We start from the raw sequence: 5795 nt of genomic DNA on the forward strand, positions 1-5795 counted from the left end.
GCGCCGGCTTTGGACCGGCTGCGCGAGATCTGTAGAGACCACTTAAATTCTGTCTGGTCGCGATAAAAATAATTAAATTCGTGTCAAAAACACGGGCGCTCGCGGTGGGTGGAGCGTAAACGGTTGTTGTGGCGGTGCATCGCGCAAANAGAAACGAAAACGAACGGAAAGTATAAATTTCAATTTTATTACTCCGCGTACGGACGCGTTTCCTTCCTCTTCTACTCTTTTTATTTTCCCTTTTTTAAAATTCGCGAATGAAAAAAAAGGAAAGGAAAGGAAAGAAAACAAACAGGAATAATAATATCCTGGCCGTAATGTATGCAGAACAGTTTTTTTTATAAACAAGGGGAAGAGAAGGTTTAAAGGGGACTATTATTTACGCGGGAAAATTCCTCCGGTGAATTATGACGCTTGTTAACCGTGCCACGACACGACGCGAGCGCCCTGCCCAGGATTAAAAAGCCTCCCCCTCCTCCTCCCCCTCCTTCGTTGCACACAGTCACGTATGCACAAACCGCGTTAAAAAAAAGTAATTCATTGGATAAACGGATCGAGGTGTAATCGAGATAGTTTTTTAAGGAATGAGGGGAAGGGGAAGAGAAGGAGATTGTATAATCGCTCGAAGGCGATTAATCGTGGCGCGTGGTAATTGCCTAAAGTGAACTATTTTGTAGTGAATAGTGACGAGTGGCGGCTCGTATTTGGATCGGACTAATATTGAAGATCGTAATTAATAAACAGTGGCGCGGGATATTAATTCCTTTGCATCTCAAATATTTGTCGGTGAAATTAATTCATACTGCGCCGAAATGTCATACCGGACACGCGTAATCCGACCAAAGAGATAACCGTCGGGACACACGTTGCCAATTAAGCTTATAACCGAAACGATGTTCCAACCTCGTCCCATTTTGTCCTTCGACGATCTTACGTACCGATCGTTTCATTGTTTCAAGAAGATTTCATCGTCAAGAGAGATGAACAATTTCCTAAAGGATAACGACGACCAATAATAGAGAGAGCTGGAATTCAACGGCTAATTAATTCGAACGAAAATAGCGTTGCTTTTTCGAATTGTGTGGAAATGATCGAATCGCGAAATATAAAGCGAAAATTAATTTCAATTGTTCGAAATTCGGATTCGTTACGAGCCAGGAAATCGAGGATCGCGTCGATTGTGTATAAGATACGTGAAAGAACGTGCGAAGAATTTTTATTTAAAAGTGACGCAAAAAAAACGGGGCAATATCTCTATGTTAAAGTCTAAACTGACTTTGAATATGTAACACAGACGTGATGCTCTTATACTCGAAAGACCAGCTACTGCCTATAGGATGTTTCTATTGGATTGTTCGGAAAATAATTTCATTTTTTCACACGAGCGTCGCTAGTCGAACGTTTATCTACAGCCAACTTCATTCTAAACCGTGTTATATATTTTGATCGTTGGCATTTCACGGTTTATTTATAAGAAAAATTCGTTTGATTCTGTGCGGTTTTCCATGCGCGATAATAAAGATACGAGACCAAAAAAGAGCATTTTCGACGTATTTTACTTTTTTATTGCCGAAAAGGTTAAGAATGCCGTTCTTAGGCAAGAAAAAAATTACGCGAAGTCTATGGAGAAAGTGTATCAACGGTATGCCAGTGTCAAAATTTATTTTCGAAATTTCGTTCCGACGATTTCGACGTTAAAGATGTGCCACGTTCTGGAAGATTGATCGAAACCGATAAAAACAAAATAAAGGCATCGATCGAAGCAAACCTACGAATAACAACTCGAGAAATTGCTACGAGATTGAAGTCGTCGAATTCAACTGTTCATGATCGCATGAACAAGCCAATATTATGAGCTTCGAGTAAACGATATGGTGATTTACTTTAACCGTTTGATCGATGACTATAATGATGTGAATTGTGTCTAATCTGTATTCCACTTCTGTTCTAACTGATCTGATCTAGAAAATTATTGCAGGCTTTGGTTTTTCCTCCATCCTTATTTTTCGTGAAAATGCAAACTGAGAGGAATCAATAGTAGAGTTGGAGGACGTCGCAAATGGTCATTGCTGCTATCTTCGTTTGGAAATTTAGGATCTGGAAAAATTTTGTATGAATTTTGAAATGGTAAAAATGATCCATAGATTTATATATGTCTATCTAGATAATAGATAGTATGATTAAAGAGCATTAAAGAAAAATTTGAGTGAAAATCAAATTATTAAATATTCAAATTTATTTATCTGCCGTAGAATATTCGATTATATTCGATAAATATTAAGAAAAAGAAACAATAAAATGGCAACTTGATATTATACATATACATTTTGATAATGTGATTTGGAACGAAGTTTTCCAAGTAAAAACGATATAACGATATATATATCTATTTTAGATATTCCTAATTCTTGTAGGATTTTTGTGAAATGATCCATAAGCATCTGTGCAGTCAATTATGCACATCGAATATTTAATAAAAATATTTTCACGGATACTTATAACAATTCTAACTAATTAAGAGATTATGTATACAAATTTTCTAAAATCAGTAGCTTATTATGAGACAAAATGTTATTTTTTTGGAGAAGGTAAATTATTGTGTAAATTTTTTTATATATATTTTAATATATATGTAAACAGAAAATTGTACAAAATTTTCGTATGTAATTTTCTCTACATTTAATAAATTCATTAGTCGATAATATAGGATCTGCCACAAATTTAAATAATAATATTATAATTATTAATTGTTAATATTATAATTGTTTAGTAATTTATAGTATAAATTATTGTCAGATTATCGAAGATACTCAAGCCATTGAAAATAAAAACCTGACCGCTTCACAAGCCTTGGCTTCGCCTTTGCTTAACATTTCATCTTCTAAGAATTTTGAATCAACAAATCGAACCGTAGAAAGATTATGCGTGTGCGAAAAAATTGTCGAAAAAATAGAAATCTATCTTTTCGATAGAGTTCACAGTGGATGTTGTAACGGGAGAAATAAAAATATCTTGAACCTAAAATCTCCGCCTATCGGAGGCTCGTCCCTTTAATGTCCTTGTAATTTCTTAGACGATAATTAGCAACCGCTTTGCACCTCGGTCGACGTCGTTGGCTCACCGTTGCAATTAAAAATTTTTTAATTCCCCAGAGCCCAGCTTGTCCTTCGCCATCGTCGTGTCGTCGTTGTCGTCGTATACGTGTACCTTGGACAAACACACGTAACCAACCTGTGCTACAACCAACTCGTTTTCCATCCTGTGTGTTCCACAGCCTCGTTTGCCGCGCTAACTTTTCAACGCTGTTCTTTAGCCGCACTTATTTCGCTCGAACTTGAGGCGAACTTTCACACCACCCCTCTCCCCCTTCCCCTCTCCTCACACACCATTTTCAGACTAATTTTTGCGCCAGAAAATTAACCGTTCCGTCGAGGAGACTAAAAGTAACGCCGTCGTTCTTTCGTTTCTCACCTCCTGTAATAATAATTTAACCAGGGCCAACTTCCTTCCCCGAACGAGCTCGAAAACGTTTCCTTCCCGCTCTAAATTCTCTTCGAATTTTAAACGAAGGATTTCAAGATTTTTCAATGATATCTTTCATTTATAATTTTGTTTAAAAATCGTTAATTTACCGGGATCGAATAGTAAATGGAGGGATGATCGTGATTATCCTCTCGCTTATCCCCCGACGAAGACGCGACTGGCCGAATAATGGGAGGCCATTACCGGGTTAGAACGCAACAAGCTCTCGCCTATTCGATCGTTAATCAGATTATTTGCTACCATCCAACCGCTACTTTGCTCCTCTCCACGGTGCTACGCTTTGCGTCCAAACTAACGAAATCGTTTACAAGGGTGGCCCTCTCTGATCGGCTCTCGGTAACCTTTCACCCCAATATCTCTCGCTAAAATCCCCCGGAATATCCGTAATTTAGCTTGGCTCGAATATTTTTATAGATCGTCAGCCGAGTCGGTGCGATCGTTCGATAGAAAGTTCGTACGAAAAAACGCTTCTTTGTGCAACGATTCGATGGAATTGGTTGTTTCGACTCGAGCGAGTCGAGGAAAGAAAGGAAGAAGGAGGGAAGGAGAGAAGAAGCGTATTGGTGTATCGGAATCGTGGACAAATACCGGTTGGGCGAGACGAATAAAACGGGCGCTGCCAATTTATCCGTCGAAAGGCACGATTAATGTTTGATCGAGACCGAGACTTGCCTTCTCTGGGGGATTTTTCGCGCATCCCCCCGAGACTCGAAGAGCTCTCTCCCTCTCTTTCTCTCTCTCTGCCTCCACGCGCGGAGAAATACTTCTCCATCTCTCCAGAGCGGAACGTGTTCTCCACCTAGAAAATAATTTCTCGAAGGGATAGTCTGGAAATGGGTGAGTTATGTCGTCCAAAGTTTTATGTTTCCAGCTCTGACTCTCGGCGAACGGTCGGATCCACCGTGCAACTTTGCGGGAAGCAAGGAAGGAAGGAAGGAAGGAAGGAAGGAAGGAAGGAAGGAAGGCGTGGCGAAGCGAAGCGAGGCGAGGCGAGGCGAGGCGAGGAAGGAAGAAGAGGGAACGCGGAGATCGAATCGACGACGCGTGGCGCTGTGCCTGTTTTTCGTTCGACGAACGAGGATCGAGGACGACCAATTAAAACTTACAACTGGACGTCCCTCGTTAAAACGTTAACGCTTTTTCTCTAAGCTGGAACAGATCGACTTCGCGATAAATATCACGCGTCTTTGTTTTTTTTTCTCTCTTTCTCTCTTTTTTAATCGATATAGACGGTAGAAATTGTCGGAGCGCGATAATAAAGAGCAAAGGAAGAAAGGTTGGCTTTCTGGAATAAAATTATTCCGGTGGTGTGAATGCCGGTTTCCAAAGAGGATTAAACGAAAAGGGGGAGGGGGTTCAATGAACCGGAAAGGGCCGAAGCTGCGCGAAAAGTGCGACGTAATCGTGTTTTATGTAATGGAACTGAACGCTAGTTTACTCCCATTTTGCCACGCGCAAGGAGAATTTTTTTTTTTTTTTTTTTTTTTTTTCCCCCCCCCCCGTTCCCAACAGTTATCGCTCCCGCTGGTTCCATTAAAAGCGACGAAACGACCCGGAACGGTTGCGAAATCGTCCGGATTCGAAACGCCGATCCATAAATCTTCCGTGTAAATAGTTCGAGCCGTCTAAACAATCCGTAAACAAGTCCGTGCGAGCGAAAGATGTCGAATTTGGAACGCGGGAATAAAAGCGTAGCTGGACCGAAGTAGCCCCCCCTCCCCCTTTTCCCCCTTTGAATAGTCGGTGGTTCTCGAAAGCATCGAGATTCGATAAAGAACTTGGGATCAAAAATTGGCCCTTCCCATAAATTCCCAGAACTCGAAGGGATTTGCCGAGTTGTTTTCGATGTTCTCCGTCTGTACAGATTCGAACGAGGGTGTTAGATATTATATAGAAAAAAATCGCGTGACGGAGAAATGTAGATGCGATGTTTCATAAAAAAAAATGAAACTAAAGAGGCTGGAAAAGCAGAAGCGGTGTTACTGCGACCGAGTTTCATTATGCAGCCTCTTATAGTTGGCGTAACTCCCATTGGTCGTAAATATGAATTACGGCTGGCCGAAATAGCTTGGCGCACCTTACCGTACCTCCGCGTACGAAAAAACCCCTTTTCCCGGCCATTATTTATTCGAAAGAGGAGACCGAGTCCGATGAATCAAAATGGCCGTCAACCTTTACCGAGGCCACCCTCCCCCTCCTTCCACCCGCCCCCCTCTTTTTTTCCGGCCAATAACTGCCAACGGCAAGTTCCA

The 5795-nt window shown here is 41.0% G+C and overlaps 1 long non-coding RNA gene across 1 annotated transcript in view; it reads right to left on the reverse strand.

Moving 5' to 3' along the window:
- The window catches only part of LOC102671675, a 17702-nt gene that overhangs the window by 4206 nt on the left and 7701 nt on the right, over positions 1-5795 (reverse strand). Inside the window, exon 2 of the long non-coding RNA XR_422478.2 lies at positions 3743-3745. This is a non-coding gene — a long non-coding RNA (uncharacterized LOC102671675). The remainder of the gene's footprint in view (positions 1-3742; positions 3746-5795) is intronic.

The sequence above is a fragment of the Apis dorsata genome, unplaced genomic scaffold, assembly GCF_000469605.1.
Source record: "Apis dorsata unplaced genomic scaffold, Apis dorsata 1.3 scaffold_524, whole genome shotgun sequence".
In the NCBI taxonomy this organism is placed as follows: Eukaryota; Metazoa; Arthropoda; class Insecta; order Hymenoptera; family Apidae; genus Apis; species Apis dorsata.